Below are 24,771 nucleotides of genomic sequence, written 5' to 3' on the forward strand. Positions count from 1 at the left end.
TTGCTCCTACTTTGAAAGGACATAAACAGTTTTTGGCATGGTTCAGTATTATTTCTAAGCTGAACCAGAGGGTATGCCACTAGTTTCAGGAAAGAAAGAAATAGATTTCCAAATAATCCCCAAGGTGTTTGTGGTTATAAATTAATATCTTGAAGAAGATGATGCAGATTTGTGTTACAAGGAACAACAGACAGAAAAGTTTTCCTGCCATGAGCGCGCAGATTTATTTTTCCTATCATATCCCTTGCTGGGCTTTTTCCTTCATAACCCAGATGGCTGGGCCCATAGCCCGAGATTTTCAGCACAAGAAGAATGTATTTATTTTTTCTTTAATTTCAAACTGTGTGAAATCTTCAGCAAGAATTGATGGTACGGATTGGCTGCTACTCTGACTGTGCCACGGATAATGAGTGTTTGTGTGAAGGGCAAGTCACACACCAAAATTAGATCAAAGGTCTGCACTCCATAGGCATCAAACGGTGGGTAGAAGTTATGCTCCAGTACGGGTAGTGCCATTCCTATTCAGTTACTCTGATGTCATACCACTGGTAATGACTGGATATGCTTAAAGAAACGGCTTTTGATGTTTGGTTCCCGAGTGAACATATCTTGGTTTTATCAGTCTAATTTACATTCCAGACAGTATTTGAAGGAGTTGAACTGTGTAGGTAATCATCCAACTCTTGCAGTGCAAGCACTGATCAGTCTTTGTCCAGTGCCATTAGATAAAGACTTCACAGTGTTGTTTTAGCTTCCAATACCTCCACCTGCCACGCATTGTGCCAAGCATGTCCTGAGCCAAATATCTGGGTTTCTGCGTGTGTCTGGTTTTATTAGACATGGAGTGATTTTTGTGTGGAAAATAATGCTAATACACTAGCATCATGGACAGAACACACTGAGAGTTTTGAGTTCTTTGTTCATTGATGTGGTGCCGTTGAGCAAAGACCTTATGATGGCGTCACACATTCAATGCACTCACATGGGCCAGCTTATATGGCCCACACTCACCACCTATTGTATAAGGAGTCACCAACTATTAATCCTCTTTATGTGGCAAATGTGGAGTGATTCTAATTACAAGGTGATGAAGTGATTAGCCTTTTGGCTAAGCCAGTAAAACAAACTGGCTTTACTGGGAGTTTTGCTGATGTATGAGTGTTTTGTAGGTTGCTCATTGGGTCTACACCTTCAATACTTTTGTATTTTGTTCAATGCATCTGCATGAGTTTACGTCCGTTCTAATAGTTTTTACTTTTGTGACAGCAACTTGCATTAAATCCTTCCTTCTCATTAGCACTAGGCATTATTGTTGAAGCTACATAGTAAAGATGATGGAAATACATATCTTTCTCTGTATTAAATTTGAGATCTGCTCCTACACAACCCTTACTGTTCATTTGAATAATCATTTGTTTGTTTTTTATACCAGCAAGATCTAGAGTACACTGTAGCAAATTGCTAAAGAACAAGATTTTTGTGCAGTAAGGTACCACTTTGAGTGCATTATTATCCTGTTAATTCTGATGCCTTTGAGGAAAAAAAATAATATCAACATACTGCTGCTCTCTGGGTTTTTCAACTGAATAAAAGTTTCTGTTGCTCATTTAAACTTTATCTCTGATCTGGTGTGTTATTTCTTTATTTTAAAGGGTTGCAAAGAATAAATGGCTCTGAACTAAAGTGTGGGGTGCTTCTGTGGATAGGATTTAGGGAAAACATGTTCAATTCAGTAGCTATGGAGGGGTTATTTCACTAATATAATAGTTATTTGTTAATTTGGACTTTTTTGTGTGTCAATTAGTTTATTTATTAAATCCAAACTCTTTTAGGTTTTACACAATTTATTTAGCATTACTGTTACACATTGTCTAATTATATCTTTTGACATATATGTCTGTAATATCAACAATAAAAACTGATGGAGATGTTAGTAGTGTGTGCACACTGTATACTGTGTAACTAAGACTGGGATCATGTTGTCTCAAAAAAGAACAAGATGAAATTCTGCACACAGTGTTGCTGAGAGTTTGAGTATGTGAGCTCTAGGCTGAGCACTGAGTGTATACCCTTGGGTTTCAAGACACTGCTCTAAAGATCCTTTGTGAGTTGTATTAGAGACTGTCTGACCCTCTAAAGCAAGAACTCTGATCTCTCAGCTGCTGTGGGAGGTGGTGACATTTGGGTAGTCCCAACCTTATCAACCGTGTTTTTAAATTTAGAAAAAAAAATCAATTATAATAAAAATGAGAAAAGTATATAACTTGCCCTGCTCACCATCAGCAAGGCTTAAAGAATAATTTATGAAGTTATATGTTCACTCAACTTTTACATACCAGAGTCAGTAAATTGCCATCCTTGTTTTATGTCTAACTTTGCTCTAAGGTAACATCTTAGGACATTGCATGTGTTACAGTAACTTTATCTTTTTTATATACAGGCTGTGCTTTTCCATGATCTAATATTCCCATGCTGATTTTCTAGATTTAAATATAATTAATTCTACCTATAATTAGACAAGTACTTCATTTCATATATATTGTCATTCAATCAGGAAAGTGTTATACTAGACTCCAATATTCTCAACATCCAGTTATCCAATGTATTTCCTCAGATGATCACAGACATAAACAGGAAGAGAGATAATTGCATTTGGGTTAAATAGAGGATTGTTTAAATGTAGACAGTGCCTGTTATTTATTTATTTATTTATTTATTTATTTTCTCCTCTGACTCATCATCTGAGATGAGTTCTTGCGGTTATTTACCAGAAATGAGTCAGCAAATGTAACCATTTCCTTCTTTATAGTAACATGCAGGCATAAGGATGCACTGAGTGCTTCTAGAGTCTATCATCATGATGGAGACGATATCAATATAGTTTCCAAATGGTCCATTCAGATGTTTTAGAAATATATCAAAGGAAGTGTGGGTAGTGTGGATTCCTGTTATTATGCAGTCCTACTAGCTCTGTCTATATCTTGCATGTCAACTGAGAGGAAAAATGTTAACTTGCAATGCAGTTGCAAGTGTTAATACCTTAATATAGATAAATCACAAAGCCATGATTATAGGTTTAATGAAAATTCATATTACAGACTCGAAACACTGTATCGCTTCTGCTTACCAAATTCAAAAAATTAAATAACATTAACATGATTTATGGAAGGTTAAATATGTTTTCTTTCCTTTCAATGTAAGGTCCCTATAAAAATGTCTTTTCTTATTCATAATGTTGATGCAAATCAATTTATTGTAATGCCAGTAGAAAAAATGCGCTATTTGTCTACCAACCTACCAACACTTCAGTAAGAGAATGTGAAAATACTGCCTCACGTTCCTTAAGTATAGGTTCAAATGAAAGTCAAAATCTAGAGGGAGGTGACCAAGAAGGCAATGTGTTGTGACTGAGCAAATTGAGCCACATGAGAGAATACACTACATGACAGTCAGCAGTTTTAATAAGGATGTTCTCACTGACAGTAAGCTTTAATGAGCAAGGTGAACCAAGCCATTTTTAATGAAAAAAACTGAATGTTTTCCTTTATCTCAGCAGGTTTTGCAGGATCTAAGCACAATGGTGCTTTTTTAGGACTCTGTAGGACACTATTAAAAATAATATATTACAGAGAATATTGACGCTTTACAAGCAAAAACTGTGGAAATACTGTTTTACATTTTGTAAAGTCGTCCATAGCAATAGCAATAGTAATAACACACTTCAAGTCACTAAGTAATGTTTGAATTAAGAGCTTATACAATCCTCCAAATATATCAATGCTGCTACTAAGAAGAGCAAATTATCTCTCACTCAAAGCAAATGTGAGTTTATTATAACAAAAGACTGAAACACATGGGCAGCGATGATGGAGGATTAGTTAACTCAAGGATTTTAATTGCTTGTCATTGCTGGCTTTTCTTTGACTGTGATATTTCAGACTTAGATCCTTATCCAATGATCATAGTCCTTACCTTTTATTTCTCTTTGGTAAGCATGCTGGCCTTCAGAATTTGCAGTTATGTTTTCCGCTCAATTTCATTTGAACTACATATGAAAATCTAATTTAATAAGAGATATGTGTACTTTATAATCCAGTAATATTGGATATATGCACCGAACTAAATACTATATGATTATATAATTAACAGATTTTTAGGCTGTGTAGTCGGCTCTATTTTCGTAATGACGTATTATCAGTAACTGGCAGTAAATTACTGGTGCTCCTCCAAGGGTAGATGGTGGGTGTTGACAATAACTATACTGTGATTTTGGTGAATTTTTGATTACATTTAAAGTATATAAGAAATGAGATTTTAACACTGCCATCTCCACGCCTTCTCACTTTTTATATGTTGAGCAAGAGAGTTAACAGTTTAAATAGAATTGAATTTAAATGAAAAATGATATGCCTTTATTCAAGTTTTATTTTTTATTAGGTTTTCTTGTTGCTTGTTTTAAAGTCCCTGCACAAGAGTTCAGTGTGACCTGGTCTTAGCCTTGACTCAAGCTATCGTTTTGAGCCATTACTTGGTGGATTTGCCAGTGTTTTAAGGATCATCCATTGTGAAAGGTTCACTTATGGTTCAAATTCATCTTTTGGACAGATGGCCTCAAATTACCTTCAAGCACTCTTTGATATCATGCAGAATTCACAGATGAATCATTTACTGCAAGCTGCCAGTCCCCGAGGCTGCAAAGCAACCCTGAACCTTTCCTTTTTCACCACTAAGCTTCATAGTTGATATGACATTCATGAAAAGCTGTCTTTGGTCTATGCCCATCATATCTACTGTTACTGTGGCCAAACAAGTTCTATCTTTGATGCATCTGTCCGTAGCACATTATGCCATGAGGCCTCTGGCCAGATTGTTAAACTGTTTGCAGATTCTCGAGTAAATCTATAAAGATTCTTTCCTTTAGATTTATGTACTTGTGTTCTTCTTTTATTTATATTATCAAAAACAGTATAAATATACTGTACTTACTTCCACTCACATCTTTAGGCAGGAATAAATGTTGACAGAATAATAAACCATACTATAGTAGTAGTAGTACTACTACTACTACCACTACTACTACTAATAATAATAATAAGAAGAAGAAGAAGATCTGATCTTTGCCTTATTTGCTGTACAGCATATTATTTAATAAAGACCTCTGTGCTAATTATCTGGTTGGAAAAGGCTTTTCCCTGACAAGCTTCCCATGCAGGTCAAATTTGTGCAAACTTTGCTGTTTGTAGAGATATAGAGATATGCATTTTGACAAAAATAATTACAGTAATGTGATGGGCTTTGCATCAAATACTCCAGTCTTGGGTGAATGTTGGACTCCTTTGAATAAGATTTTGTGAATGTTTCCAGATTCTTAGTTATTTCTAGACAACAGCATGGTAGAACTACACACTTAAGAAGCAACGTGAATGCCAAACATCAGTTAGAGGTTTACATTAAAGAAGACTGGTTGCACCTGTCTCTGCTGAATAGTTTTAACCATAAAGCCTTATGTGGAACACACAATTCTATTTTTATGGACTTTAAGATACGAATGAATGTGAGTCTAATGATGTCATTTTTATATATTGAAATATGTTGAGAAATAAACAACATCCCCTGGGGGCAGAGTGGGTCATGTGTAGCTCACAAGACCCCTTGATACAGACACACACCAGCTTAAAGACAGCAAACTGTGGCATTGGAGTTGCATAAGTGTTGAATGCAAGAAGATGGAGAACAAAGATGGGAAGTGTCAGATTTTGCAGTGGACTTGTCACGGTTGGCAGAGGTAAACGTGCAAATAGGTTCCTTTAAAGAGTCCTCTTGTGCTGATTAACAACATTCAGCATCATCGTTGTTAATCATCAAAGTTCATAGTCAATATTTTTTCTCCATCAATGTTTCTATTGCCTATAGATTTGATCAAAAATTGGAACAAGCCATTTACATTTATTACAAAATAAAATGTTAATATTAGGGATTTTCTTTGCAACCTATCTTATTTAGAAAAGTGAATCACACTTTATTGCTGCTTAAATATGAGGCATGCATAACAATCCATATAGAAAATACCTTAATGGTTTGCCAAGTGTGGCTAATGTTAGTAGTGCTAGCACCAGCAGCCTTCATGTCCATGTATCTGTACTGAATGTGGTTAGGCATAAGTAGTTGCATGCCATTTTATTCTGTCACAGTTAAAAGAATCAAATTTATTTTCATTTTCTGCATCAAAATACTGACAAATAAGCTGTTATAACAAGATTTTTATTGATCATACTGTTCTCATACAACATTCGGGCACAGAGAGATGGGAAGCTGCCATCAGATAGGTCTGCTGGATGGCAGTAAAGCATATTTGACTCAGCATTTTACTCAAGCTTTAAATTAAATATGAATAATTTGTTTATCCAACTAATATTACTTATTTGAACTGGCGTATAGTAGCTACTTTTAGTCATGTGGTTGATGAATCACATCATTCCACAGATAAAACAAAAAAAAAGAAAAACGAAATGATCTCCACTTGGACATGCCTGTTCTATGATCCATTATAGACCTGTGCATGGGCTTGCAATCCAAGCCACACTGATTGACAGTGTAATGGGGAGGATAAAAGTGGTGCAGTCTACAGCGTGGATACACAAATCCCACTCAGCTTTATCATCACTCTGGCTTCTTGGCTAGCTTAGAGTTATCATGCTGTCTGTGCAAATGCTTGCAAATAGCCAAAGTTGTGTTAGCAGCATAATGCAGATGTTTCTGTCCAGATGCAGTTTCGACTTTATCATCACAGTCTCATCTTTTTGTGCAATAAAAATAAAATTAGAGTTCATTGTTGTGTCAAACTGTAGAAAGTAATGTTCTCTTGGAAGTAATTAAGTAACGTACTACATTACTTTACTTAAGTATTTTGTGTAATATGTGTAATACATTGCTTTTTTGAGTAACGAACCCAACATTTACAGTAAAGTGAGGAAATATCGCCACAGTGCACAAACATTTGACCACACAGCATGCAGTTAATTCGCACAAATGTGATATCTTTGATATTGCTGCTTAGTCGATGAGAACCAAATGAGAATCAATACCAGAATCGATAATGGAATCATAATTACTAAATTCTTATTAGTTCCTATCCCTACTTGTTCATTACAGTAGAGCTAGTACACTACATCTCATTGGATGTTTACTATGTGGGTACAGTGCAAAGACAGTATCTTTACAACTGTCTTCTCCTCATTTAAAATCTGCTGAAGTTGCATAATTAACAAACTATAATTTGTTGAAATAACTGTTAATTTTGCTTTAACTGATATGTTTGGCTTATTAGCATCTTAGGGATCCTGTCTGTCCTGTCTGTGGTTTTAGGTAGTCACCATGTGATAAAGTAGTGACTGTGCACAAAGCTGCCTGGTGTGCACTCAGTCGTACCAAGAAGCTAATGCATGTCAAGAGTACAGAAACAACAGAACCTATCTAATTAGCTGTGCAACAGAGCAGCAGCTCAGTAAATGCCTTTTGTAAGACTGGACAGCAGTTACAGCGAAAAACCTAATGGTTCAATGAGAGTGAGTGATTTTGGATCTTGAGTCTTTGGCAATCAAATCTTTACTATAGAGGGATCTGAGAAGCACAGAGTAGAATATAAGAGTTACCATAACCGACCACATTATGGATCCAGTCTGCCTTCCGGTGGTTTAATATTACACAGTAAGTGAGTTCAGTTGCTAGTCTACCTAAGTCTGTGCTATTCATAGGAAGACTAAGAAAGTTGGAATAAATATCCTCAGTATCCTTTGTCTCTTTGAAAAATTTGCACTTTTGCATTGATTTACATGTTACAGCCCAGTTTCCCCCCAAAACTCATTGTTACTTAATTCAGTTTTTCAAGATCTACTTTTCTTGGAAAGTGGATCTTGTTTTGTTTTTTTGTTTGTTTGTTTTGTTTTTTACATAAAATTTTAACCTTTTTTTTGTACATCTCTTTTTTTTTTCTTTCCTATTATTACATACTAAGGTTTTGAACATCCAATCTCACATAATGTGTTTGTGTATTGTAAATAGCTGATAAAAAGTTAAAATGTCAACCAACACTGTGAAAAAGCCCTGTTTCTGTGACAACAACTTACCCAGCTGTCTAATTACCTCAAGAAGAAGCTCTCAACATCTAATGGAAGGTTTCGCAATCATCATCCTTGTATTCAACTTCTTATTCGCTGGCAACAGATGTGCTAAAGTTAGCAAGTTTTTTGTACATCTCTGATTGCAGTGATGAATGCTGCTCAAGCCTATTGAGCTCCAAGATCACGGACATTCAGCATCAGTTTTTGTCATTGTACCTTTCACACAAATGTTTTTCTGAAGTCTTTGACTATTTTAATTACAATATGTACTGCATGATGATGAATTCCCTCAATTATTTACAATTTCATTTTAAGAAATGCTTTACTTAAATTGTTGAACTGTTTGCCCCATTCAGCCGTTGACAGTGGTTAACCCATACCCATCTTTACCTCTGAAAGACTGTGCTCATCTGGACTATTCAATATATATATTCATTAGTTGTGGTTATGAAAGCATATAAAATAATGTTATAATCACACTTAACTGTAAGTAAATATATGTTTTATTTAGATTTTCAAATAGTTGCATTCTGTTTTTATTTAGATTTTAACAGCACACAATTGTTTTCCAGCAGGTGGGTTGTGAATAATCCTATTTGTTGCTGACTTTGCTTACTTGCATTTCAAGGCATATATGAAGAATATGGCATTCTGGTTGTAGAATTACATCTGTTCATAGTTGAAAAGCAGTTTTTCAACAAATTAATTCAACACCTGAAGTTTAACAACAGTTGAATTCTGCTCTATCATCTCAGGCATAGATAATAGATAAGGGTTGCCATCATCAACTTTTATTGATGAGCTGTGATTTTCATAGAAGAATATATAATATTTTATGTGAAACTTTAACTTAAGAACGGTACATATGCATCTGAAGGTAAATAAACATCCATCCACTTCTGGGGTCGGTGGGTGGGGGTGGGTCAGGCTGGGGGCTGGAGCCTATCCCAGCTGTCTTAGGGCGAGAGGCAGGGTGCACCCTGGACAGTTTGCCAGTCTGTTGCAGGGCTAACACACATAGACGCAGACAACCATTCGCACTCACATTCACACCTATGGGAAATTTAGAGTTAACCTAGAGTTAACAATTAACCTATCACCACTAGATGCATGTCTGTGGACTGTGGGAGGAAGCCGGAGTACCCGGAGAGAACCCACGTAAACATGGAGAGAACATGCAAACTCCACACAGAAAGACCCCGGCCTGATGGTGGATTTGAACTCAGAGCCTTCTTGCTGTGAGGCAACAGTACTAACCACCGTGCCACCCTAAATAAAATATATAAATAAACCTATATATTTTATTTATGTTATTTTATTTATAAAATAACATAGACTTCATCTAAGTCCATCAATTCACATGTATGAGCTTTCCATATGGCTTGAAACAACTACATCCACCAAACATACTTTAAAAAGGTTCAGTTTGGCAAAAGATAACAACTGCAGGCACGTGCAGAGGGGGGGGGCTAGAGGGGCTTGAGCACCCGCCCCTTTCCTGATGGGTGCCCAAAGTGCCCTTTTGTTGAGGCAACTTTTCAAAAAAAAGTTATTATTATTATTTTTTATGTGTGTGTGCGTGCGGAGTCCTGTCTGTGCCCCTCAACGATAATATTTAACTATTAATCACAGTTTTGCTAAATAAAAGGATCTGGCTTGCATCAGTCACATGATCACATTTAACCAATGATCGCCCGGGAACGAGCTCACAAAGAGCACGCGCATTTTAGCGGTCCGGAGCTGTAGGAGAAACACAAGTTAACTCAGAGACACAGACTGATGCGACAAAACCAGTAAGTAGGTGTACAGCGCACACTGTAGTGTGTAGCACACAGGAGTATTAGCTTATTACGTACATGTTGTCTTGTTGCAGCTGACGAACTGAAACAAACGAGCATGCTGTGTGCGCAACAGCGTGACAAACATTACCTGTCCTTTTTTATTTTATTAATGTGTGTGTTTTATTTAGATGGATTTTTAAAAAAAATATTACTCATGATATAACATTGTCCAGACATGGCTGGTAAGGACATGAGGAGGAAACAGCAGGAGCTGTGTGAGGCTACTAAAGGCAGTGCTATAACATTTTTCTGTCATCATTTAGATTAAGTGCAAGAGTTGTTAGTTGTGGATAATTAGATTATAGTTTATTGCAATAGCAAGTTGTGCCTTGTTCTCAGATAGACAGCAAGTGGAGAGTGATATATGAAATGATGGGATGGAAGGAAGAAGAGAAGCAAAGAGTGATTCACAGGCAGAGCCTAATTTATTTCTCACAGTTTTTTGTGTCCTTATGGTTCCAAGCGCTGTCACCAATCTTTGCATTTTGTTATTATCTCATGACACTTGTTTAATCAGCTACCATCTCTCCTGTGGACTTTTTAATGTCTACAGTCTCAGATCAGCACAGCCCTGCCCTCCAGCACTATCTACAGCAACCCCTCAACAGCAACATTGTACCCATCGGATAAAGCATCGGCTACGTTTGCTTTGCCTTGTTGCCCATATTAGATTCTTGATGAATGTGTGTTGTTGTTATTCAGCCTGGCTCAATGTGCCCCTTTTTAACTTTGAGCACCCGCCCCTTTAAACCTCTCTGCACGGCCCTGAACAACTGGTTGATAAGATTGGCGTCTTACCATGAACACTGACCTTCAGTTATCACCATGGTTGTTAGACTGTGGTTCTACTGTACTTTGTTGCCATTTAAGAATAAATATGACTTTTTTAAATACAATGATGTAATATAAATGATATAGTACATAAAGGCAGAAAAATTAAAGGAATCTAAAATGGAATAGTAAGCAAGACAGTCTTGGTGGACACCATTTATTTCAGTAGATTTGCATAACTAGCTTGTGTTTATTCAGTTTTTATTCTGTATGGAATAGCAATACAGCCATCATAGTGATTTTTATTTATTCATAAAAATTGTGCACAGCTCATTGATTTACTGCTCATTGCCTTAGGCCTGTCTCTTTCACACAACAGTTTTCTTCTATTTTCCTGTGTCTGATAATCTGTGATAAGTTGTGAATTTAAAAAAAAAAGGAAAAAAAAGTTGTCATTTCTAACATTCAGAATTTCAAATTGCTATAAGTATTTTCTTTCCCTTTTCTATACTGGATACTGGAAAATAATATCATTACTATTTCGATTCAAATTAGTTGATTTTGAGTCAAAGTAACTGTTTGTGACAGATATAGTAAAATGATCTCCACATCTCTGAGATACTCTATTTATTCAAGACTGGAAAAAATCAGAGTAGTGCTGTGGTATGACTAAAAATTTGTATGTTTACAGTGCAAATCAAAAGACTGTGACATCCATGTGTATGACTTGGTACGCTCTCTCTGGAGGAGCTAAGCAATGCCCACAATAACACTTTGAAACAGAGTAGGTGAAAAAGATTATGCGTGCCATTGGTTAAAGCAAAACAAATTAACAACTATTAAAAAATAAAACCTGCACTCACAGCTCATTTTAAGCAGAATTTCTTCTGGTGCATCTTTGGTCCATCTTCATACTTTCCTGTTCACTCTTGTGCTACCTAGCTTGCTAGATGTATCTGGTTTGCTCTTTAGTTGTAATTGACCTGGTTCTTGGGTATCTGTTGCTTGTAGTGTTCCCCTCTCAAGTAAATTTTACCCAGCTTTCTATGTGGAAATTTTTTTTAATAATTTACACTTACTTAGTTTACAGCAAACGTTCAAGTCACTGGTACTGTGATATATGGAAACAAATCTTTTTAAAGGAAACTTAAACCAGCACTTGGTAACATTTAACCATCAAAATCTAACCAGTTATTTCAAGACCAATTAAATTTTTGTGCCAAATTTGAGGAAACAGTGAGCCAAACACATAAAGCCTCTGACCATAGTTGTCTTTGTTTAATACCCACACTTTCTGATTACAGGAACTGTGAAAAATAAGTTATCATCTTTGTCAGATGCTGTCCATAAAGTGGTCCACTTAACAAGATTACAATTATAGATGTTTTAAGGCTGTTAAACCCCTCACTACACACTTTATACACTTTTCTCGGACAGGCATTAACATTTTCACATTTCTCTCTCTTGTTTAAACATTCTCAAAGTTCTCAAAGTTCAAAAGAAAAATAAGTCCATAGAATGAAACCAGAGATCAAAACCTGTTTTCAGGCCCAAACATTTGTTTGAGAAATAAAAATATGAACATTTTCCTATAAATAATAATGATGGATTTTAGAACTAACAAATTTAATTTCACTTTGATGGTGCAAAACATTTCAACGACATTGTTGGGTTTGTTGGGGAGAGAACTTACAAACATACAGTACAGCACTTTAGAGTCACAGAAGACACAGAACAATGCGCCGTTAAAAAAAACAGAAAAAAGCATGCAAAATTGTGCTAAGAAAAATCTGCGACACTGTGAGGCCGTGAAAGGTGAACCGTGTTATAACGAGGGACCACTGTATAAGGCTGATGCGGTGTCTCAGATTCTTACAGTTCTTTCTGTCCTTAACTCATTACCCTATACTGAGTTTTAAAAATATTCAGATCCACAAGCAGCAGATATCAGTCTGCTCAATGATCCACACTGTAGCTTCGAGTGCTGACAGAAAGACAAAATACAACATTTTAGATATGCTTACTCATAAATGGGCATCAGACTGTCCAGGTGTGACCACTATGAAAGGAAGAGCTTACACGTTGAAGCAGGATGAGAAATACATGTCACAATGAGAGCCAGCACATTAAGTCATCACTCCATCATCACGTAGAAATGTTAATCAGGTTGGAGTAGTAGGCAGGATATTGTGCAGGGGAGGTGGTGTGGCAGAGGTGACAGAAGGCTTTCTGTCTCTGACAAGGCCTTTGCAAAATCTCTTGGGCAGCTTGGCTGTGGGCATAGTTTAGCTCCGGGCTTCTTCTCTGTTTTTCTCGGTTCCATAAATAACAAGGGGCAGACGGAGGCAAAGACAATGAGCAAGTGAGGACAATGTGGCAAGGAGGCTGAGCGCCTGAAAAAGAAACAGACAGTTAGTTGTCCTGAAGACAAAAAGAACCAAACAGTGATTTGTTGTTCAGAACAGAGTCAGATTGGGGATGAATAGTAGCATAACATTGGGAGAACAAAAACGCAAAACACTGCAGAAGAGAGATAAGGTTCACCCTACAAAGGTATGGGGGAAAAGGCAAGATGCTCTTTCTCACCCTGAGAAATGCTTTAAGGAAATGTACTTGCTACTGGACTGCAATTAATGCTGTACTGTGCAAGGAATGATTCAGTGTACTGAAACGTAGAATAATTACATACTGTATTATCATATATTAAATACATTTTTAATCTTAGCGTAGTATACCAGTCTTAGTGAGTCAGTTAGTAACATGGACACTGTGCCCCATACATATAGTGTTTTTAACTATGTTTCACTTGGTGCTGTAGGTTATTTTACTGTGGGAATGTTTAGCTTCTTTATATATTCTGTTGACATTTCAATAATAAGTGAATACGCTAGCGAAGTAAAAAGGAAAGCAAATTGTAATATTGTAGATAGGAGTAAATAGAGCCCCAGTCATCAGGCACTTTACATACTACTTTCTATAAATTTTAACCAGGATTTCTCTTTTTATTGTGTATATAATGGTCACCCTGACCAGTAAGAAGGTCAGACTTTTCCACAGGTCACCATAGGGGAAGCTGAACGGTAGTTTGCATGGTAAAGTGGCACTGCTTTACTTCTACAGCTTCTGCACAAGGATATTGGACAAATGAGGGCTGAGTAGAATAAAGGTAAAGCAGACTCACCATGCATATACATGTATAAAGTCATTTGCTGTCCTACAGCAATGGCATTTCACCATATATGGAAATTTTTTAAGTGCAATGCTTCTGTTTTAACAAAAAGGCTTAACTGTGCATTAACATAATTAACTATTTAGCTAATTATGTCACAATATTTTTTTTGTTTTGTTTTTAAGTCGTACTAAATACCATTAGACTGGATCATTTTCTACAATGTTACTGCTCAGTAATTTGAAGAGGTGTTACGATTACTCTGTTTTGCATTAACACTGAAATATCTCCAATTTTCTTCCAGTAATGATGGTTGTTTCTCTCTCCAGCAGCCATTTTCTGTGATTCTGCTGGTTACGACTGTCTATCTTGAGATTCAACCCACATTATCCTCCATTTTTTGCATAAACAGCTGGAGGCCACCAAATCTGAATACTGCCCTGCAAGGCTCAGGGACAACAAACAAATAATTGTCATATTGCTAGTGTAACAGTGTAAAAGGACTGCTTTTTGAATTTCCTGTTCCTTTCATTTACAGAGATTAGGAGGGCACCTTGTTGTATATGGACATAATGCCTGAGTACACTGTATCATTCTACTTTCCAACTCCTTGGGGTCAATAATTTTGTTTTGGTGGCTGACATATATAATATATTAGTATATATTAATAATAATAATAATAATAGTCTTGACAAGCCTAATGGGGTAATCGTGCGCATTATCAGTATAATGTCTCCCTTAAGTTTTAAGTAGATTAAAAAAAATACCACTTCACAACAATTGATCATTCTTCTACATATTGGAAGATGCTTTCTATTCTCTTAAGTCAGCATTTTGTCCCAAGTCTTCTCAGTTCTAGTTTAGTCATTGAATTCTCCTTCAAATTCGTGAGGAATGGTGATAGACAGCAGCTAATGTTTGACTGCACGTGGAGACGAGCTATTCCGTTGGCATATTCCGTTCAGCACACTTAGGAAATGAGGAAAGCTTGTTAGTTCAAAATCTAATCATTTATACAGGAAATTGTAAAACCAAAGGTGTTTGAGTGTAGCATTGGGCAGCATGGTAGTACGGTGGTTAACCGTACTACCATCAGGCCGGGGTCTTTCTGCGTGGAATTTGTATGTTCTCTCCATGTTTGCATGGGTTCTGTCCGGGTATTCTGGCTTCCTCCCACAGTCCACAGACATGCAATTGTCTGGAAACACTAAATTGCCACATAGGTGTGAATGTGACTCTTGTCTATGTGTTAGACTGGCGACCTGTCCAGGGTGTACTTTGTCTCTTGCCTTAAGACAGCTGGGATAGGCTGCAGTGCCCCCTGCGACTCTGAAAAGGATAAGCAGAAGTGAATGGATGTATGTTTGAATGGAAAAGCGCTTTAGCAGTTGTACTTGAGCTGCTAGTGGTTTGTGGTCTAGCTACATTGCCATCACAGTCTGATTTTTTTTAAACTCTAGTAGTACTCCTTTTATTTATTCATGGTGGTGGCATGGCCTTTTGAGTTCTTGGCTTGATTTCTTATGATGCCATTTCCTGTCATCTGTTTGTATGTTGTGGTCTGGGTCTAATCACCCGATTAATCTACCTTCACCTGTTCATGACATGATTTAAGCTTTCTTGTGTTTGTTTGTGTTATGATGATAATAATAATGATATATTTTATTATAATTGCTGTTTAATGTCTATTTTATACAATATAAAATTACTGCAGAAAAAATAACATAAAGTTTAGATCATTAACTACGCAGTGCACAATACTCTCTGAGATAGAATAGTATAGTACCATGAGATTTTAAAATTTTGGACAGATTTTATGAATTTTGGCAGAAGATTTATGGTAACCACTTCTGCAGGATGACAGATGGCAGAAATGTTGTTGCTGATTGGTGATCTCACAGGGGGCGATAGGAACATTGGAATATAGAGCACATCACCCAACCCCAATAGAGAAGCTAGCGTTTATTTTAATATCTTGTTAATGCTGCTTCAAAGTTTCATGGCAGCTGTGAGAATGAAGCACTTGCTGAAGTGCTGACGTACCACATTTTACACTGCTCAGAATGAATATTAATTTCACACACAGGTGGAATAAATAACATTAACCAACTTCCACCCATCCATTTTTCTTAATCTCTTATTCAATTCAGGGTGGCAGGGGAGCTGGAGCCTATCCGAGCTGTCATAGGGTGAAAGGTGGGACACGCTCTGGATAGGTCATCAGTCTGTCACAGGGCTAACACAGAGATATACAACCATTCATGTTCACATTTATATCTACAGCTAATTTAGAATAACCAGATTAACATAAGAAGAATGTCTTCAGAGTGTGAGGAAGACAGAGTGCCAACAGAGAACCCATCTAAGCACTGGGAGAACAGGCAAACTGCACACATAGGACCCACGCCACTCGGTGGGTTTGAACCACGACCTTGTTTGTAAGGCAACAGTGCTAACAACTGTATCACCATGCTGCACCATTGACCAACTTATTGAAATATTTTGTTGAAGGCACTGGGTTGTTGAACTCATGTAAGTGACCCAGCTTTCCACCCAACAACCCATAGAACTGCTGGCAGGTGTCCTAGTTCCAGACACCACAAATCACAGCCAGAAGGCCCCAATAGGTCAGAGCTGTTTTGACAGCTAGAGGGGGATCTACACAATATTTGGCAAATCTTGTGGCTGACTGATCTACATCACATTATCAGATATAGACCTGGTAATTTGACATTACCAGGTCTGATCCAGAGCAATAGGTATAGTGTCATGTCGCCAATTCCAAGTGCTTGTAATCTGAAAATATGTGCATGCATATTCAAAATGTGATTTATAGTTTCTCAGCCACAACCCACAGCACTGTAAATTATGAGAGGTACAACAATTGAAAGGCATTTCTGTAATTATGGTTGACTTCTTTTGATAAAAGTAATAAAAAGATGTGAATCACAATATGTAGGTTTTTATTATTTCTACTAGGGGCACATACACAGCATAATTTTAGTCAGAGACATTGTCATCCTTTCTTTTTATGACAAATACAGTTGACTTGCTCAGAGCAATTTTCCTGCCTAATCTAAAAACCATCTTTAGTTGAAATGAACAACCAATCCCCCTTATCCCCACCTCCTCATTCACCCCCTGTAAATTGTGTTAACAAAGACCAGGCTATTTATAGTTGTTCGCTATTATCTTTTCTCATAAGAAAAAAATACTGAATGTGCTGTACTAGATGTACAACATGTACTGTGGACATATCTATTTTAAATGCACATGCAAAGTTTGATGAATTATGGAAATGGTTTTTGATCAAGTGTCTTTGTGGAACTGTGAGAGAATATTTGATGTAGTAGAAGAATCAAGGAATGTTCTGCATGCCTTCCTAGAAACCATTTGAAAGTAATGATATCCCCAAAATGAGGAATGCATAGGGCCATCTGCTCTGTGATATGACTATGCAAATGGTAGTTCAAAATACAAGTGAGCTTAGTAATCAAAGATTGTTGATATTCTTGAAGCACTTTGAAGTTAATTTTTGAAGTATCCTAAACAGAAACAACTCACAATGTAAAACAACCAAGACCTCTTGGTGAGTTTAATTAGTATTTTTAGAGGGCCTATCGTCATGAGCAATTACTCCTTAACAAAGTGTTACCTTTATTTTCAGGAAGCACACAGTTGAACTGTTCCTTGAATTATTGGAGACAAGAGTGGGTGGTTCCAAGAAATTGTTGTCTGAAGCCATTAAATTGTCAAGCAACATCTTTAATTGCATGTGATTGTAGATGGGGGGGAATATTCATTTGTTTTTAACCATTTAAACACGTGTTTCTACTGTGCGCAACATCATATTTATTACAGGACAGAATAATAATATAGGGGCAGTCATGATGATGTAAATGATGAATCATTTTATGTAAGATAGGAATGTAGAAATCTGTTATACCACATAAAATGACTCTATAATGCTTTTCTTACATCTAATGATGTAAATGCAGAATTTCCCAGATGCATAAAGCATATCTGTTTTTATTTATTCATATTTCCCTGTAAAAATGTATTTGTTCTAGTCTTTCAACTCCGTCTCCATGAATCAATTACATGAAGTCCAATAGAAATACTCAAAAGAATTAAATGAAATTAATAAGTTCAAACTTTGGACTCTATATATTTCTTTATCTGTATACATTTCTTGGGACATTAAAGAGATAAACTCCAACAAAGCTCATTAAAATGAAAGATCTTCACAAAAGCAAATGGGAAATATAATCATTTACAGTGTTTTTGTCACAGCACATGATGATTCTGATTAAACTTTATGCTCTGATGACTCTGCGGATCTGCTGTGTATTAATATTGTAATGGCAGCATTGCCATTTCAACACATCCTCTTCAAACATTAACTTGGCTAATATAAAGGTTGAATGATTATCATCTGACAGACAACCATACAGAACTGCAAACATAACAATATTCTTCATTTCATGGTTCAGTTGTTAGCACATTAGTATGAGAAAATACTAATTGTTACTGGTTCCACAGATCTTTTACAGTGCAGCTAACGTTTTTTGTTACATAAGCTACACCCTTTCCTGACGCGAGGTTGAGTGTGCATTTATCCTCGAATGAAACATATACACAACTGAGTGGAATGATCCTTGACATACACAAGATGCTGAGTTGCACTGTGCTTTACTGAGCAAAAACAATTTCCTTAAGCAGTATGCAAACCTCTCTGACGATATCTGGGTCTAGTATGGCTTTTAAAAATTTGGACTTAGTTTTTGTACTGGGGCTACATACAGTACCGATGTTTTGTGTTTAAAACACCCTGGACATGTTATGCAAACGTGCCTGTGGAAAGGGTGATTGTGACCCTGATTGTGTACTGTTTTAATGTGAAGGTATTTGTTAGTTATTTGCCTGATCTTAATACAATTACGCATATATATTACAGAACTTAATGTTATCTAAAATTTTATTTACAAGTTTTATATTTTGCAAGAGAAAGGAAATAATATGAACAGACATATTGATGTTGTAGTGTAAGGTTTTTTTTTTTTGGTTTTTTTTTTCAAGAGACAACTAGGGACTGTTTTTGTAATGTTTACAGGCCCCTAATACTGCACAGACTTTTTTAATGACCTCAGTGAACTGCTGTCTGTGATCTGTGTTGATTTCGACTGTGTAATTATTATTGGGGATTTTAACATTCATGTGGACAACCCTCAGGACAAAGGGACTAAAGACCCGAGTAACACTCTGGGCAACTTTGGGCTGACTCAGCACGTAACAGAGGCCACACATAATAGAGGACACACTCTTGACTTACTAATCTCCAAGGGCCTGAGCATTTCAAAGGTTACTGTGTCTGATGTGGGCCTGTCTGATCATTACTGTCTTTTCTTTGATAGTAAAATGTCAGCGCACACAAATATGTCAACAGCAGTGATCACAAAAGTAGTGAGATCTTTAACTAGATCTTCCCATTAACACCTGGCCTGTCCAGAGGTTCAGTCAATGAGCTCGTCAATAGCTTCAATGCTAAAATGTTAAATGTCATGGACACTATTGCTCCCATTAAGGTGAAGGTTATCTCTGGAAGGAAAAGTCTCCATGGAGAAACTCCACACTGGTGAAAAAACGAAAAAAGAGAGTGTAGGAAAGCTGAGCGCAGATGGAGAAAAACAAACCTCCAGGTTCATTATGACATCTGTAAAGAGAAACTTCACAATTATAATTTACAACTGCGGAGTGCAAGGAGGTGCTACTTCTCTGATATCATCACCAAAAACAGTCATAATGCTCGGGTCTTATTTGCTACAGTTGACAGGCTAACAAACCCTCCTGTGTCAGTGGCAGCTGAATATGGGCAGAAATCTGTGCCATCAGAAACTGAATATGAATAAGTTAAATTTGAATTTGAATTGCTCAGATTGAATCTGAATGCATGCTTAAATTTTTTTTTTTAACACACTACTCCATTGCTGTTTGACAGGCTGAAGTTGTCGGGTCACCTCCTAAATCAACCATCTATTACAGGTGTTTTGTGCCAGAAATGGAGTGTCCACTGAAGACTGAAGATACGGAATCTCTATGCCTTGCCATTGATCCCTCTTGTGCCTACATGTAGACAAGAGACATTAACTTAACTTTGCTAGACCCGCCCCTGCACAGTTACCAGCTGTCAGCTACATAAAAAAGGATCCTGGCATTATTTGTCTCTCAGAAACAGTTCATAACTTCCCTTCAACTCATTCATGTCACCTAAAAGGTAAACCTGTTTCTCCATCACCTGTTCAGCTCTGATGATTCAGTAAGGACATCTCCTGGTTTCATCTTCATGTTTCCCTCTCACCACATATCCAAACTGACATCATGACCAGCAGCTTTTTTACAGCTGTGGCTCCAGCAAACAAACATCAGCTGATACTAGAAATTAATATTAAATAAATTCTAACAACAGCTGATCAAGCTTAAACGTGCTGCTGTTGTCTAGCGCGACATGCGCCGGTTTCTTCTTTCTGGCGCAAAGTGGGCGATAAACAAACAAGAGAGAAAAGCCGATCAGCTGATCATTGATCTGTTTCATGATTGAAGTAGAAACAGGAGATGGAGGGGGAGAGAATGAGAGAAGAAGAGGCAGCTGTGCAGCGAAGACACAGAATAAATCCAGCTTTGTGTATTTTTCATTGTAGCTGAAGTCCGGGACAAACTGTTCCTTTTCACCTCAATACCAGACGATTCAGTTTTTTACGGGATGGTTGGAAACTCTAATAACTAATGTTATAAATAAAATAAGATAAAACAAGTTCAACATCAATAATATCATAGCACCCGCCCAGCTGTATATTACGTTACGGAAAAAACCCGAAAAAAAACCCATCGGCCCATAAAAACGAAAAATCACCATCGGGCATACTGGTGTTCATGGTGTTTCATGACTTTGTCCATGAAACACCATGAAACAGTGTTTCAAAACATCAGATCTGCTGAAACACTCAGTTTTTAAAAAAAAAAAATCCAGGTTGAAGACTCACCTGTTCTTAGCTGCACTTGAATAAAGCACCAAATCCACACTGTTTTACTTTTAAGCTTAACTTTTCAAAACTTACATTTTAACTACTGATTTTATCTACTGTTCCTTTCTCTTTTTTCCATTTTATTTGGTTTTGTTTTTTAATGACTCTGTAAAGCACTTTGAATCACCTTGCTGTTGAATTGTGCTAATAAACTTGCCTTACCTTGATCATTGAGATTCTCTTACTAATATGTTTGTCTTTATCTGAAACTAATGTTACTGTATATCTTGCTATAATTCATACAATGTTTTCATGAATTCAACAACAAACTCGTCTAATACGAGGAGGAGTTGAACAACCAAAACCTTCGTTTTTGCCTTATTTGAGATATTATGACACCATCATGTTGCCTAGCAACCAACTATAAATGAGCTATATATATCCCATTATATGGGCTTAAATGACATTAAGAAAGCAGTATATAATTTCAGTTTCATGACAATGATCTGAATATTTTCAACAAACTTGCTGTTTTATAAAAGATATGTTCATGTTTCTAAATTCTGTGAAAAAAAAATTAGTTTAATTTTAGATTGGACATCTACTTCAAGGTACATAAAAAAAATATTATTCATTTTCACTTTTTAAGATCCTTAAACATCCTTACTTTTAGAATGGTAAGTAGTTCTCTTTGAAATTAGTCTCAGCTGTATCGTTATCTCTTGATTGTCTTGGTTAACTGAGGCCTAAACAAACCAGATCTTTGATGTCTCTGCCTGCAAGGCTACCGCACTGTAATGAAACTGTATTGCATTGTCTCAGCACTAAATGTTTGGCATGACGGAACACAGAAGTAATTTCTGCGGCTTGCTGGCTTCCGCTGGTTTCAAAGCGGCTGTTGCCTTTTTCTCTCATGAGAGACTTGCAAGCACTCCCTCACAGAGCCAAACAGCTTTCAGGCTTTCATCAATTATTTAGCACCTGTTGCCTTCAGGGAAGTCCTGATAAATTATGGTGATGAATGCAATCAGAATATGGGAAATATACAGTTATAAACCTATATAACACTTTTAATATCTCTTGATCAGGAAATGAAAATCAGAGTGATTTAAATGCTGGCATAAACTCTGAATTTTCTGCACACCTTCTTGTCCACACTGTAGGAAACAAGCAAAATCACAAAAACACTTTACTAGTTAAGAAACCTTTGAAAGGATTACAAAAGTCGCTCTGTTTATACTGCGTAAATACCCATGTGATGTGGAAATGTTTCGCCTGTTCTCCCTGAAGTCTGAAATGACTTTTTTTTTATAATGAATAAGCATGAATGTTTTAAGACTGATAACTTGTTTAACACACAGCCAAACATTATATTTTTCTCTCTCTCATTGAAATTTTTACGAGGACTAAAAGATTACTCTTCAGCAAACTACAGAAAGTGTATTGGAACATTAAATAATCCTTAGAACAGAGGATATTCCTTTGAGTGTATCCACACACAGTGTATGAGATAGTATATGTGTGTGTTTACAACATAGTACTCATCCTAAATGGTCAAAATCGGTCTTATAAAAGAAGTACTATGAGGTTCATGTGGGTCATACTTATTGCACTCGTTATAGCAATATGTGAGTTTCAAACTCACTCATTTACTTAATCTCTATTCTTTAATATTGGCAGGCAGCTTTTTCTATAAAAAAAAAACAAAAAAAGAAAAGAAAAAAGCTTAATTGAAAACAATGCGAAAATGTGCAACTGAACTTGTACATAAGTATCAGTACAGCAAGGCAAGAAAGGCAGCAAGACACCAATGTAATGACAAAGAAGCAAAACATCCTCATACTTAAATGGCAGATTGATAGCTTGAATGGCTTCTTTAACTATACCTGAACTTTATTGTCTTTTCATAATTGCAATCCCATGTGAAAACGTTGGTTTTAGGTGTAAGCAGCCCCTTTCACATGTTAAAATTTAAACTTCTCCCATTTTTATTGTTACTCCTACGGTCGCAAGAGGTTGCCTAAATAAACAACTTTCCAATTAACCTTAAAAAATCCGCAGTTATTGTCTATCTTAATGTGAGGTCAGGCTGTGCAAAACTTGAAACAATCATAAAAAAATGAATTGTGTCTTCGGTTCTGAAAAGTACCTTCAATCTGCATTTATTAGTGGTGTGTAGAATGTGGAGTCTCTGCTCCTCCTATCACCTCCACCTCCCTTCTTCCACTTTGGGATTGCTGTGCATAGCTGTGGTTGACTTGCAGTTTGCTATATAGTGTAGTCTCTTTTGGTTCTCAGTCATTGCTTGCCATTTGTGGCTATGAGGAAGGCCAAAAACCAAACTCAATCCCTCAAAACAACAGTCCACAAACCAGAGGGTGACATCATGGTAGCTGCTATGTCCACTTGTTTCATACAAGAGTCTTTAGACATGGGGGCGTGCTGGTGTGCATAGATATAATGGTGCCACAAAGCCAAGTGTGAGCCCAGTGGCAATTTAACAATTCTCAGCAGGTTGTGTTCAGGGAAGAGCTAAGATGGGGCAGTGAGTTGCTACTTGTGTGTGTGTGTGTGTGTGTGTGTGTGTGAGTGAGTGTTTGTCTGTTAGGTCTATCCTTTTGTGTGTGTTTGGCAGTGTTTGATTTCATAGTGAGAGTTCTGCTGACCTTGGCATACTCAAGACTACATCCCAGTGGTGTCTCATCCCTCTCTTCTCCTTCTCTTTCTCCTCGCCCTCTCATTCTTCCTCCGCACAAATCCCCTCCCAGGACCGTGCCTTTCTCCTTCCCTTTGTGAAAAAGATAAAAAAATAGCTAGCAGTTCCAGAAAAAGATGCCAGCATCTGTCTCACTTTAACTTGAATAATTTGAGAAAAGGGTGTGATTAAAACCGAGAAAATGTTTGAGTGCGAAGAATACAACAACAGGCAGCCAAGAAAAAATCATTTGGAAGTCTATGTCTTTAAAATAAATATATAATTAGTGTGGCTCTTTGACTTTTCCTGTCATCTCCATTTTTGCTGGCTCATACCTTTCAGAGTAAACCAGGCTCGAGATCTCATTAATTCTAAACATTGCTGTCAGAGAGGAAGAAATGCAGTGAATGGCAGATTGAGGTTTCTCTGTGCTTGTTATACTTCTCTTCACGTCAAATGCAATTCCATCAAATATATTAGTGATATTCAAGTGAAAAATATTGATGTGTTAGCATTTAGAAATTAAAACCATAAAGCTGCATTTTAACATTACTTCAAGTTGTTTGTTTGTTTCTTTTTTGGTTTACTGATCAAAATGTCAAAATTCCACAGTGAGAATGGCGTGTTTTTTAAAGTATTAAAATGACAGGGAGATGTATTTGATGCTGCAACACACAGACATATTTCTTGTGTTTAAAGTTCTTGGTTGACAGAAGTAGAAGTCAACCAGTGCTGCTTATGGGAAAACAACTGGCATAGCAATTCAACTGAAATGACAAAAATGGTTGTTTGTGTTGTTTGCAAACTGTCTCGCAGTGGAGGTACATTTGTATACTGAATGTATACAAAATATCAGCAGAACACAGGTTTTTTATGAAGCCTGTAACATAGTGGTTGGTGGAGCTAGGCAAAAAGGATGCTCTTTTTACTCGTGGAATATGTAATTTAACTGGTCTTTTTAAGTAACCCAGTAGTGAAAAAGTATTTTATCACACTGATTGAAAACCCTGTCTTATATTACAGTGATGCAGAACTGCTCATGAATACTAATTATTGGACGTCAATTACACCTTGTATAAATATTTGCTCCAAATCTAAGCAGTTTGTAAATCTTTATTGTTTCATGGAATAGACTGTTTAGAATGATCTCATT

General features: G+C 36.7%; 1 protein-coding gene across 2 annotated transcripts in view; it reads left to right on the plus strand.

Moving 5' to 3' along the window:
• Window positions 1-24,771, plus strand: part of lingo2 (leucine rich repeat and Ig domain containing 2) — a 207,147-nt gene that overhangs the window by 15,750 nt on the left and 166,626 nt on the right. The gene's annotated exons all lie outside the window — the stretch shown is intronic.

Source organism: Aulonocara sp. 'chitande type north' Nkhata Bay, linkage group LG2 (genome assembly GCF_057382095.1).
Source record: "Aulonocara sp. 'chitande type north' Nkhata Bay isolate Kocher_YH1m ecotype deep benthic linkage group LG2, A_spYH_male_GT1.1, whole genome shotgun sequence".
Taxonomy (NCBI): domain Eukaryota; kingdom Metazoa; phylum Chordata; class Actinopteri; order Cichliformes; family Cichlidae; genus Aulonocara; species Aulonocara sp. 'chitande type north' Nkhata Bay.